This window comes from Lucilia cuprina, chromosome 6, assembly GCF_022045245.1.
Source record: "Lucilia cuprina isolate Lc7/37 chromosome 6, ASM2204524v1, whole genome shotgun sequence".
Lineage (NCBI taxonomy): Eukaryota > Metazoa > Arthropoda > Insecta > Diptera > Calliphoridae > Lucilia > Lucilia cuprina.
In genome coordinates this window covers 25,716,631-25,731,960 of record NC_060954.1, presented here as the reverse complement: position 1 = coordinate 25,731,960, position 15,330 = coordinate 25,716,631, and positions in this window count along the sequence as shown.

Below are 15,330 nucleotides of genomic sequence, written 5' to 3'. Positions count from 1 at the left end.
TTATGGCGGACATAGGACCATAATTGGCCCTACCCCCCATATAAGGTCCCCTTTAGAAAATGACTAAATAGCTGATTACTGGCTTACAAATGGGAATATTGCGACGAAATTCGACACACATAAGTTTCATGCAAGTCAATATCAACCAAAATTTATGTATATCGGTCCATAATTGACCCTACCCCCCATATAAGGTCCCCTTCAGAAAATGACTTTAACGCTCATTACTGGCTTAAACAAACGAATATAGTGATGAAATTTGACATAAGTAAGTTTCTTACTAGCCAAAACCTCTCTATGAAATTTTATGTGGATCGGTCCATAATTGACCCTACCCCCCATATAAGGTCCCCTTCAGAAAATGACTTTAACGCTCATTACTGGCTTAAACAAACGAATATAGCGATGAAATTCCGCACACATAAGTTCCATGCAAGCCAATATCTCCCAACCAAATTTTAAGTATATCGGTCCATAATTGATCCTACCCCCCATATAACGTCCCCTTTAGAAAATTATTTTAACGCTCATTACTCGCTTAAAAATACAAGCATAGAGATGAAATTTGACATACGTAAGTTTCTTCCTAGCCAAAACCTCTCTATGAAATTTTTATGTGGATCGGTCCATAATTGAGCCAAAAACCCCCACATATAAGGTCCTCTTCAGAAAATGATTTTAACGCACATTACTGGCTTAAACAAACGAATATAGCGATGAAATTTGATATAAGTAAGTGTCTTACCAGCTAAAAAATCTTTATGAAATTTTATGTGGATCGGTCTATAAATGACCCTACCCCTCATATAAAGTCCCCTCCATAAAATTACTATAATGCTTATTACTGGCTTAAAAATACGACTATAGCGATGATATTTAACAGAAGTAAGTTTTTCACAAGCCAAAATCTCTTTACCAAATTTCCCAGAAATAAGTTTTATACTAGGCAATATCTCTACCAAATTTTTCTGGCTTAAAAATAGAATTATAGCAATGAAATTACACAGAAGTAAGATTCATACAAGTCAAAATTTACCAAATTTTATGTGGATCGGTCCATAATTGACCCTTCCCCCCATATAAGGCCCCCTTCAGAAAACGACTTTAACGTTAATTATGGGCGTAAAAATACGAATATAGCGAAGAAATTTGACATAAGTTTGTATCTTAGGAACCAAAACCTTTCCACCAAACTTTATGTGGATCGGTCTATAATTGACCCTACCCCCCATATAAGGTCCCCTCCATAAAAATACTTTAACGCTCATTACTGCCTTAAAAATTCGAGTACAGCGATGAAATTTTACAGAAGTAAGTTTTTCACAAGCCAAAATCTCTTAACCAATTTTTATGTCGAACAGGCGTTAATTGATCCTACCCCCAACATGAAGTCCCTCTCAGAAAAATACTTTAAGGACCATTACTGGCTCAAAAATATGACTATAGTAATAAAATTCAACTCAATTAAGTTCCTTGCCAGTCAAAAACTCTTAACTTAATTTTATGTGGATCGAGCCTTAATTGACCTACCCCCATATAATGTTCCTATCAAAAAATTAATTACTGGGCTAAAAAACGAGTAAAGTGATGAAATTCGATATAAACCTGACCTGTATGAACCAAGATCGTTCTACAAAATTTTACGGAGATCGGTCTATAATTGACGCAACCCCCATATAAGGCTCCTTCAGCTCAGTACTGGCTTAAAAATACTAGTAGATTTATGAAATTCGACAAAAAAATAGTTTTGTGTAAGCTAATATCTTTATCTCTTCTATAGGAACCGAAATCTCCCTATCAATTTTTATGAGGATCAGTCCATAATAAAACCACCCTATATAAATTCCGCCCAGAAAATGACGCGAAAAATACGAATACCGCAATGCAACTCGACATAAAACAATTTTGATTTAAAATCTCTCTATCGTATTTTATGACTTTAACGCTCCTTTAGTTTAATGCTGGCTTCAAAATACAAGTATATCCTTGAAATTTTAAACAAATAAGGAACTGAAATCTTCCAACAGACTTTTATGAGAATTGTTCCATATATGTATGTATAAATACCCCTACTCCCTATAAAAATTAGCACTGTCAATAGTAAACCCCTCATTAATGGACCTCTTTTAAATGTTACCCTGACGTTCTCATTAATATCGATATATAATAATAATAAAATATTCAAAATACCAAAGTTAATTTATATATCAGTGATTTGATGGTGGGTATAAAAGATTCGGCATAGCCGAATATAACACTCTTACTTGTTCATTTTTTAAAAGATCGTTTTGACTTCAGGAGTGGTGACCAAACTTATCAACAGACATATTTTGTTATCCTATCCTTCCTCTAAAATCGAATTAATTTCATTGTGACCCGCTCCTTCCGATGCAATCAATAGTCTAAGTCCATCTAATTCATTAGGATCATTCCAATATATATAGTTGGGTTTTTTATTATTGACATTCATAATCATCCCTTTTCCTTTACGCATTCTTGATCTTAGTGATATCTTAGATGTTGAAAATTTTTTTATGTGTCTAAAATTTTATCTTTAAACAAATTTTTTACAATAGTGCTATACTTATTGCTTTTAGTTCCCTTAATTTGATTTTTAGAATTATAGTTTCTTTTATGCGCATTAGTTTTAATCAAAATATTTTTATAAATTTCCAACTCATATGTTTCATAGCTTTTTGGTTCTTTATAAAACAATAGCTCAATTAAACCTGGTGTTAGTGCCCAATTTTGATTTGCTATATTAATTTCTATATCGCTATTACCAAACTTCCAAGTATTATTTATGTTTTTATGTGGACCATATGTTGTGTCAAGCAACTTATTTTTCTGTAATAATGATAAGTTAATAACGCTAGATGAGTTATTAGCAGAATTAAAAGTTGTATCTACAGTTGCATCACTACGACTTTTATCATCATCATCGCAATCATCGACATCTTCTTTAAGTTGAAAGTCTTTTTTAGGTGTACTCCTTCCTACTTTGATTGACATTTCATGAATATTAAATGAATTGCTTCGTGTATCCAAATTTTCTATTATAGATTTATCATATTTAGCATTGTTTACAAGGGTTTTTAATGGTTCAGTTATATATATTATATATATATATATATATTTATATTTATATATATATATATATATATATATATTTATATATATATATATATATATATTATATTTATATATATATATATATATATATTATATATATATATATATATATTATATATATATATATATATATTATATATATATATATATATATATATATAATATATATATATATATAGCAAAGCTGACAAAATATTGATTGAAAGAGCTTGGGAACGAGTTTTATCAAATTATCGCCATTATAATTGCACAAAGGCTATAACCTTTGCAAAAAATGCTAAGAAGAAATTAGATGAATCTGAACGTCACAATAAAATAATGGAGACTATCGCAATGGGAAAAGGACTCTTTCTAAAACCATAAAAGGAAGGTTATGGAATAATTTGTAAAAAATCAAAAAACTATTAAATATGCTTCCCAACAAACCACTTACAGATATAGATATCATAAAGTTTGCTAATAAAAATATTCCCAATTTTAGAGTAGTATTTATGAGAGATATGCTTCCAAATCGATCTAAACAAATAGAATGTGGTATAGTTAATTTGGATTCAGCAATTGGTAGTCGTACTCATTGGGTGACATATTATAAAAATAATAAATATATAAAATATTTTGATAGCTTTGGCAATTTACAACCGCCGTTGGAAATTATGAAATATTTGGGAAAAGACATCGAATACAATCATGAGCAGAAACAGCAATATAATACATTTAATTGTGGTCACTTATATTTAGAATTTTTATATAATCAAATTAAAATTAAATGAATAAATAAATAAATATAGACAAAGCTCTTTTGAAACAAAAAAAAAATTATATATTTTTTTCATATACTACAAAAGTATTTTGATAATAAATAATATATTTTTATTAAGTTTTCAATCATTTTCTTTTCCTTTTCAAACAAGGTGAATTCGTAGGAATCCGCAATCTCTCCGACATTGTCTTGCAAACAACTCATATATCTGCATTTAGTATGTAGATTATCATCATTTTTTTCCGGTCATCTAATAATTTTAAAAAGTTTTGGATTAATTGTAAATGTTCTAAAAAAATAAAACCATTAAAATCATTTAAAAATTGTGTAATAGCAATTCGAGTCACCATTTTAAATCAACTTTACTTATAAGAATAAAAAATTTTTATTTTGTTCCTTTCTTTTTATAGAGAAATTTAAAAAAATAATAACATTTTTTTTACCATATTTAGTATATTTATTGGTATTTTTTATTATTATTATTTTTTTCTATTATTAATATTATTATAAATTTAAATTATCATATAGTATAAAGACTAATAAGAATAAGTAAATAGTTTAGAAATTATTATTGCTTCCGCTTTTTGGTGCTACTGCTACCAATGGAATTATTTTCCCAGCCATAGTAGGGCTGTGCATTTGGAATGCACACTAGATCATCATCATCTAGAAAGGTATTGTAGTCCGTAATGGCCTCCAGCTCCAACACGTCATGCGTTTCATCATCTCCCTTTTTTTTATTAGGCGATAATTATTTTCATTCGTCTGACTAATTTAATCATCACTTAGAGCCATGTATCTTGATGGGAGGTTTAAAAAACATTCCTCCAATTCAACCGTTACAAGCATGCAACCAAACTTGCTCTTCTGTCGAAACATCTTAGAAACCTTTTGCGGTTTTAAATACTCCAAGTCCTTCAAAGATATGTATGGTTTGTACTTAAGCCTGTTGAAGGCTTCAACAATTTGTGCGCTAGTTAATTTTTTTGCAGCCAATGAAATTTATTTTTGTAATGATTATTATTTTGTAGTGTTCAGTATTTATATATAAAATTTTACTTTGTAAATTCTTAAATTTTGTGTATTGTTTTCTCATATCATAAAATAATGCTGGGTGACAGTTCTCAAATTTTTTACAGTTTTTCCAAAAAAACGTATTTGTAGAGATAACATTTTAATTTTTTTTGTTTAAAAGTTCTTGGTGGTGGCGTCATGGAAATATTTTCTAAAGTCATATCACAGCATTTTATTTAATGTTATTTTCTTTTTCTAAAACTAAAATCTTAATAAATCATAATAACCTGTATAAAAATTTAAAGAACAGGAGTCACCATGGATAAATATGTGATAGTGATAGTCTCCAGATTTATTCCATTTCGTTTTAGAAGGCAAGCAGTTTACAGTTTTTCTGGGTGTTGGCGTCATGAAAATATTTTCTAAAACCATATCACTACATTTTTCCAAAATAATTTAAAAATTGTTCCGGAAGTATTTTTTTCTTTTTCTTAAACTTAAATGTTAAATAATGTAAATAACCCGCATGAAACTCAAAAGAAAGAGGAATCAGCGTGGAAAAAAATTGTGCGACAAAAATTTTTTTGGAAACAATGAATAAACCCCGCATAAAAATCAAAAGAAGAAGAATCGCGTGGAAAAAATTTGTGCGCCAAAAATTTGTTGGAAACAATGACGCAACCCCGCATGAAAATCAAAAGAATGTATGGCTAATTCTTTACACTTTTCAAGAACAAGTCCCTATTCATTTTCATCGCAAGATCAAATCCCTATTCATTTTCACCGCAATATCAAATCACTATTCATTTTCATCGGGATCAAACCCCTATTCTACAACTACTCATTATGATTGCACTTTAATTTGGTATATCATTTGTGGCATAATGTGTTTGTCTAAAAAATGGTCAAATTTATGGATCGGTAGAATTATTGTTCTGTGTTTAAAAAAGCTTTAATTTGAGAATCCGTTATGGTTGCGAATAACTTTGACAGTTTTCATGCTAGGGCAGTGTTCAGTATTTATGCACCATTTTAAAGCATTATGATTGCACTTTAATTTGGTATATCATATGTAGCATAATGTGTGTTTTAAAAAATTGTAAATTTGATGAATCGGTAGAATTGTTGTTCTATATGTAAAAAAGCTGTAATTTGAGGTTCCGATGTGGTTACAAATAACTTCGGAAGTTTTCATGCACTATTTTTAAAGCATTAAAATTGCCATTTGTTTTGGTATAAAATTTATTGCATAATGTATTTTAAGAAAAAGGCCAATAAGATAGATCGGTACAATTATTTTCTAAGGTTTAAAAAGGCGGTAATTTGAGGTTCCGATATGGTTGCAAATAACTTTGATAGTTTTCATGATATGACAGTCATTTATGCATCATTTTAAAGCATTATGATTGCACTTTCATTTGGTATATCATTTGTGGCTTAATGTGTTTGTCTAAAAAATGGTCAAATTTATGGATCAGTAGAATTATTGTTCTGTGTTTAAAAAAACCTTTAATTTGAGGTTCCGATATGGTTGCGAATAACATTGACAGTTTTCATGCTATGACAATCATTTATGCATCGTTTTAAAGCATTATAACTGCACTTTAAATTGGTATATCATTTGTAGCATATTGTGTTCGTCTAAAAATGGTCAATTTGATGGATCGGTAGAATTGTTGTTCTATGTGTAAAAACGCGGTATTTTGAGGTTCCGATATGGCTGCAAATAACTTTGGTAGTTTTTATGCTAGGACAGTCGTTTATGCACCATTTTAAAGCATTAAAATTGCCATTTGTTTTGGTATATAATTTATTGCATAATGTATTTTAAGAAAATGGCCAATAATTTAGATCGGTGCAATTATTTTCCCAGGCATAACAAGAATGCTATATTCGGCTGTGCCGAATCTTAAATACCCTCCACCAGCTACTTTTATGTTATTACTTTTCTAATTGATCAAATATTTGTAGAAATACGTTTTCTCATGTCTTTATTAAAAAAAATCCCAAAAATTAAATCTATTACAATTCCAAGATTTATTGAACATTATAAATTTAGTAATTTGCATGTATGTATGTATGTATGTATGTATGTATGTATGTATGTATGTATGTATGTATGTATGTATGTATGTATGTATGTATGTATGTATGTATGTATGTATGTATGTATGTATGTATGTATGTATGTATGTATGTGTGTGAAAGATTTAGAGATTTTCAAAATACTAATACATATATAATTTTGTTCTACACAAAATTTTATTCAACACAAATTGATAATGCTCTTTAAATACGGTTAAAGCGCTTTTAGGGGCTGGACCTAATATAGGTGAAATAGAAGTATACAAAACTAATATTTTTGCCAAATTATGTATCAATGGCTTAATTTGGTAATAAGTAATGTGCGTTTAAGAGATTTACGTAAAATGACTTTGTATGGGAGCTATGTCCAATTATGTATATAAAGACAAAATTTCTGAATTCTGTATCGATATCATTACTTGTAAATAAATATTGTGAATTTAAGTGATTTTTCTGGACCTAGTATGAGAGCTATAACCAAAATGGACCGATCGTAAAACAATTTTATAGTGAATTTATGTATATAAGAGCAATATTTTTGCAAAATGTATGGATATCAATATTTCGTTATGAGTTATGTGCGTTTTTTCTGATTTTCGGAAGGGAACCTTGTATGTGTGTTTTTCTAAGAGGGACCTTGTGTGGAAGCTATGATCAATTATGGACCGATCGAAAAAACATTTTACAATATTATTTCTCTGTATATGAGAAACACTTGTGCCAAATTTTATATGGATATCTCAATTTAGTAATGAGTTACGTGCGTTTTAGTTATTTTCGGGATGACCGATTTTCGGATAGACCGATGGAAAAAATTTTCTTAGTAATATTTTTGTGTATATGATCAATACTTGTACCAAACTTTATTTGGATATCTTAATTAAGTAAATGAGTTATACGTGTTTAAGTGTTTTTCGGAAGGGGAACTTATATGGGAGCAATGACCAATTATGGACCGATATGAAAAAGATTTCGTGGTAATATTTCTTTATGTGAGAACAATGCTTGCAACAAATTTTATATGGATATCTTAATTTAGTAATGAATTATGTGCGTTTAAGTGATTTTCAGGAGGGGACTTTGTATAGGAGCTATGACCAATTATGGACCGAGAAAAAAACTTTCATTGTAATATTGCTGTATATAAGGGCAATGCTTGTACCAAATTTTATATCGATATCTTAATTTAGTAATGAGTTAATGCGTTTAAGTGATTTTCGGGAGGGGACCTTGTATGGGAGTTATGACCAAATATGGACCGATCGAAAAAAATCTTTCATTGTTATATTGCTGTATATTAGAGCAATACTTGTACCAAATTTTATATCGATATCTTAATTTAGTAATGAGTTATGCGCGTTTAACTGATTTTCGGGAGGGGACCATGTATGGGAGTTATGAATAATTATGGACTGATCCAAAATAGCTTTCATTGTAATATTTTTGTATATAAGAGCAATACTTGTACCAAATTTTATATCAATATCTTTCATTGTTATATTGCTGTATATTAGAGCAATACTTGTACCAAATTTTATATCGATATCTTAATTTAGTAATGAGTTATGCGCGTTTAACTGATTTTCGGGAGGGGACCATGTATGGGAGTTATGAATAATTATGGACTGATCCAAAATAGCTTTCATTGTAATATTTTTGTATATAAGAGCAATACTTGTACCAAATTTTATATCAATATCTTAATTTAGTAATGAGTTATGCGCGTTTAAGTGATTTTCGGGAGGGGACCTTGTATGGGAGCTATGACCAATTACGGACCCATCCAAAAAATTTTTCCTCTGAATAAATTCTATTGTCATAAAATTTTAATTTCTTATTAAATGCTTATTTTTTTAGGTTGTTTCAAATTTTGATTCATAACTTTTCCCGGTGTGAACCGATTTTGCCCATTTTTAATACCAAACAACTGAGGAAAACGAAGAACACATTGTGTGAATTTGGTCAAATTTTATTGCACCGTTTTATCGTGAGCGTGTTTTACACAGATAGACGGACAGACGGACCTAGCTAGATCGACTCAGAATTTGATAAGGACCCAGAATATATACACTTTGTTGGTACGCGGTATTTTGAGGTTCCGATATGCCTGCAAATAATTTCGGCAGTTTCCTAGCTAGGACAGTCGTTTATGCACCATTTTAAAGCATTAAAATTGCCATTTGTCTTGGTATACAATTTATTGCATAATGTATTTTTAGAAATAGGCCAATAAGATAGATCGGTACATTTATTTTCCCAGAATTAAAAAGGCGGTAATTTGAGGTTCCGATATGGTTGCGAATAACTTTGACAGTTTTCATGCTATGGCAATCATTTATGCATCATTTTAAAGCATTGTAATTACTCACCATCAAATCACTGATATATAAATGAACTTTGATATTTTCAATATTTTATTATTATATATCGATATTAATTAGTACATCAGGGTAACATTTGAAAGAGGTCCATTGATGGGGGTTTTACAATTGACAGTGCTAATTTTTATAGCGAGTAGGGGTATTGCCATTTGTTTTGGTATACAATTTATTGCATAATGTATTTTTAGAAATAGGCCAATAAGATACTTAGATCGGTGCAATTATTTTGCCAGGTTTATTGGTTCCGGTAATTTGAGGTTCCGATATGGTAGCAAATAACTTTGACAGTTTTCATGCTATAAAAATCATTTATGCATCATTTTAAAGCATTATAATTGCACTTTAAATTGGTATATCATTTGTAGCATAATGTTTTCGTCTAAAAATGGTCAATTTGATGCATCGGTAGAATTGTTGTTCTATGTGTAAAAACGCGGTATTTTGAGGTTCCGATATGGCTGCAGATAATTTCGGCAGATTTCCAGCTAGGACAGTCATTTATAAACCATTTTAAAGCATTAAAATTGCCATTTGTTTTGGTATACAATTTATTGCATAATGTATTTTTAGAAATAGGCCAATAAGATAGATCGATACATTTATTTTTCCAGAATTAAAAAGGCGGTAATTTGAGGTTCCGATATGGTTGCGAATAACTTTGACAGTTTTCATGCTATGGCAATCATTTATGCATCATTTTAAAGCATTGTAATTACACTTTAGTTTGGTATATCATTTGTAGCATAATGTGTTGGTCTAAAAAATGGTCTCTTTGATGGATCGGTAGAATTATTGTTCTATATTTAAAAACGCTATAATCTGAGGTTCCGATATCGTTGCAAATAGGACAGTCGTTTATGCACAACTTTAAAGCATTAAACTTGCCATTTGTTTTGGTATACAATTTATTGCATAATTTTTTTAAAGAAAATGGCCAATAAGATAGATCGGTACAATTATTTTCCAAGGTTTAAAAAGGCGGTAATTTGAGGTTCCGATATGGCTGCAAGCAACTTTGACAGTTTTCATGCTATGGCAATCATTTATGCATCATTTTTAAGCATTATAATTGCACTTTAGTTTGGTATATCATTTGTAGCATAATGTGTTCGTCTAAAAAATAGTCAATTTGATGGATCGGTAGAATTGTTGTTCTATGTGTAAAAACGCGCTATCTTGAGGTTCCGATATGGCTGCAAATAATTTATTCAGTTTTCTAGTTAGGACAGTCGTTTATGCACCATTTTAAAGCATTAAAATTGCCATTTGTTTTGGTATACAATTCATTGCATAATGTATTTTTAGAAATAGGCCAATAAGATAGATCGGTACAACTATTTTCGCAAATAACTTTTACAGTTTTCATGCTATGAAAATCATTTATGCATCATTTTAAAGCATTATAATTGCACTTTAAATTCGAATATCATTTGTACCATAATGTGTTCGTCTAAAAAATGGTCAATTTTATGGATCGGTAGAATTGTTGTTCTACGTGTAAAAGCGCTGTTTTTTGAGGTTCCGATATGGCTGCAAATAATTTCGGCAGTTTTCCAGCTAGGACAGTCGTTTATGCACCATTTTAAAGCATAATGTATTTTTAGAAATAGGCCAATAAGATAGATCGGTACAATTATTTTCCCAGGTTAAAAAAGGCGGTAATTTGAGGTTCCGATATGGTTGCAAATAACTTTGGCAATTTTCAAGCTAATACAGTCGTTAATACACTATTTTAAAGCATTAAAATTGCCATTTTTAGGTATATAATTTATAGCATAATGTGTATTAAGAAATTGACCAATTGGATAGATCTGTACAATTATTTGCCCAGGTTTAAAAAGAAGGTAATTTGAGGTTCCGATATGGTTGCAAATAACTTTGACAGTTTTCATGCTATGACAGTCATTTATGCATCATTTTAAAGCATTATGATTGCACTTTAATTTGCTATATCATATGTGGCATAATGTGTGTTTTTACAAATTGGTAAATTTGATGGATCGGTAGAATTGTTGCTCTATGTTTAAAAAAGCTGTAATTTAAGGTTCCGATATGGTTGCGAATAACATTGACAGTTTTCATGCTATGAAAATCATTTATGCATCATTTTAAAGCATTAAATTGGAATATCATTTGTACCATAATGTGTTCGTCAAAAAAATGGTCAATTTGATGGATCGGTAGAAATGTTGTTCTATGTGTAAAAGCGCGGTATTTGGAGGTTCCGATATGGCTGCAAATAACTTTGACAGTTTTCCAGCTAGGACGGTCGTTTATGCACCATTTTAAAGCATTAAAATTGCCATTTGTTTTGGTATATAATTTATTGCATAATGTATTTTTAGAAAATGGCCAATTGGATAGATTGGTACAAATATTTCCCCAGGTTTAAAAAGGCGGTAATTTGAGGTTCCGATATGGTTGCAAATAACTTTAACAGTTTTCAGGTTATGTCAGTGATTTGTGCATCATTATAAAGCATTATGATTAAGGCAGTCGTTTATGCATCATTTTAAAGCATTACAGTTTCACTTTATTTCAGTGTATAACTTGTGGCATAATGAATTTTTACAGACAGTCGCTTATTCACCATTTTAAAGCATTAAATTTGCCATTTGTTTTGTTATATAATTTATTGCATAATGTATTTTTAGAAATTGGCCAATTGGATAGATCGGTACAAATATTTTCCCAGTTTTAAAAAGGCGGTAATTTGAGGTTCCGATATGGTTGCAAATAACTTTGACAGTTGCAAATAACTATAACAGTGATTTTTGCATCATTATAAAGCATTATGATTGCACTTTAATTTTGTATATCATTTGTGGCATAATGTGTCTTTCTAAAAAATAGATGAATCGGTAGAATTATTGTTTTGTGTTTAAAAAAAGCTGTAATTTGAGGTTCCGATATGGAAACGAATCACTTTGACAGTTTTCACGCTATGACAGTGATTTGTGCATCATATTAAAGCGTTATGATTGCACTTTAAGTTGGTATATCATTTGTGGCATAATGTGTTCGTCTAAAAAATGGTTTATTTGATGGATCGGTAGAATTGTTGTTCTATGTTTAAAAAAGCTGTAATTTGAGGTTCCGATATGGTTTTCGAGCTATTAAGTCGTTTATGCACCATTTTAGAGCATTAAAATTGCCATTTGTTTTGGTATATAATTTATTGCTTAAAGTATTTTTAGAAATTGACCAATTCAATAGATCGTTACAATTATTTTTCCAGATTTAAAAAGGCTGTAAATTGAGGTTCTGATATGGTTGCAAATAACTTTGATAGTTTTCATGCTACGACAGTCATTTGTGCATCATTTTAAAGCATTATGCATCATTTCAAAGCATTAATTTGGTATATCATTTGTGGCATAATGTGTTTGTCTAAAAAATAGTCAAATTGATGGATCGGTAGAATTATTGTTTTGTGTTTAAAAAAGCCGTAATTTGAGGTTCCGATATGGTTACAATTAACTATGACAGTTTTCATGCTAGGCAGTCATTTGTGCATCATTTAAAAGTATTATGATTGCACTTTAATTTGGTATATCATTGTGTTCGTCTAAAAATGATGTATCGGTAGAGTTATTGTTCTATGTGTAAAAACGCGGAGGTTCCGATATGGTTGCAAAGAACTTTGACAGTTTTCGAGCTAGGACAGTCGTTTATACACCATTTTAAGGTGTATGCATAATGTATATTTAGAAAATGGGCAATTTGATAGATCGGTAGAATTATTTTCCCAAAATTTAAAAGGTGGTAATTTGAGGTTTCGATGTGGTTGCAATTCACATTGACAGTTTTTATGCTATGACAGTTATTTATGTATCATTTTAAAGCATTATGATTGCACTTTAATATAGTATATCATTTGTCGTATAATGTGTTCTTCTAGAAAATGGTCAATTTGATGGATCGGTAGAATTATTGTTCTGTGTTTAAAAACGCTGTAATCTGAGGTTCCAATATGTTTGCATCATTTTAAAGCATTACAGTTACACTTTATTTTGATGTATAATTTGTGTCATAATGAATTTTTACAAAAATTGAATAAATCGCTATATTTATTGGTACAGGTCTAAAAATGCGGTTATTTAAGGCTCCGATATGGTTTCAATTATCTTTGATAGTTTTCATGTTATAACAGTCGTTTATATATCTTTTATTGCATTATAGTTGCCATTTGTTTTGGTTTATAATTTATTGCATAATGTATTTTTGGTAAATGGCAAATTGTATAGATCGGTAGAATTATTTTCACAGCTTTAAAAAGGCTGTGATTTGAAGTTCCGATATGGCTGCAAATAACTTTGACAGTTTTCATGCTATGACAGTCACTTATGCATAATTTTAAAGCATTATGATTGCACCTTAATTTGGTATATCATTTGCGGTATAATGTTGTAGGGGTACATCTCTTTTTATAACTGTAAATTTTAATTTCATATTCATTGATTTTAAAATAATAGATTGTCAATTATTATATTTTCATAAAATATAATATACGCACTTGAAAACATTAAATTTAAAATAAAAAACACAAATTTATTTATATAAATATAATGCCTACAATTGGCGATCCTGCAATTTAATATTATAAATAAATCAAAAATAAAGAAAAACAAACCTAATTATTTGGAATTGGCTCAGAGATTTAATCTTATCAAGATCTTAGATTTCCAAATATCAAGATCATCAAAAAAAAAATATTATTTATCAAGATTATCAATCAAGATCATAAGTTAAGATCATCAATGTTTGTCTAAAAAATGGTATATTTGATGGATCGGTAGAATTATTGTTCTATGTTTAAAGACACTGCAATCTGAGCTTCCGATATCGTTCCAAATAACTTTGACAGTTTTCATACCATGACAGGCATTTATGCATCATTTTAAATCATTATGATTGCACTTTAATTGGGTATATCATTTGTGGCATTATGTGTTTGTGAATGAGTTTTTACAAAAATTGGATAGATCGGTATATTTATTGGTACAGGTTTAAAAATGCGGTAATTTAAGGCTTTTATAATTTTCATGTTATAACAGTCGTTTATATATCTTTTTATTGCATTATAGTTGCTATTTGTTTTGGTATATAATTATTGCATAATGTATATTATGAAAATGGAAAATTGGATAGATCGGTAGAATTATTTTCACAGCTTTAAAAACGCGGTAATTTGAGGTCCCGATATGGTTGCAAATAACATTGAGAGTTTTCATGCTATGACAGTTATTTATGCATTATTTTAAAGCATTATGATTGCACTTTAATTTGGTATATAATTTGTAGCATAATGTGTTCATCTAAAAAATTGTCAATTTGATGGATTGGTAGAATTATTGTTCTATGTTTAAAAACGCTGTAATCTGAGGTTCCAATATGGTTGCGAATAACTTTGACAGTGGTCATGCTATGACAGGCATTTATGCATCATTTTATATCATTATGATTGCACTATAATTTGGTATATCATTTGTGACATAATGTGTTCGTCTAAAAAATGGTAAATTAGATAGATCGGTAAAATTATTGTTTTATGTTTAATAAACGCTGTATTCTGAGCTTCCGATATGGTTAAAATTAATTTTTGCAGTTTTCGTGCTAGGACAGTCGTTTATGCACCATTATAAGCATTAAAATTGCCATTTGTTCTGGTATATAATTTATTGCATAATGTATTTTTAGAAAATGGCCAATTGGATAGATCGGTAGGATTATTTTTACAGCTATGACAGACAATTATGCATTATTTTAAAGCACTTTAATTTGGTGTATTATTTATGGCATAATGTGTTCTTCTAGAAAATGGTCATTTTGATGGATCGGTAGAATTATCTTGAGGTTCTGATATGGCTGCAAATAATTTATTCAGTTTTCTAGTTAGGACAGTCGTTTATGCACCATTTTAAAGCATTAAAATTGCCATTTTTTGGTTTTGGTATA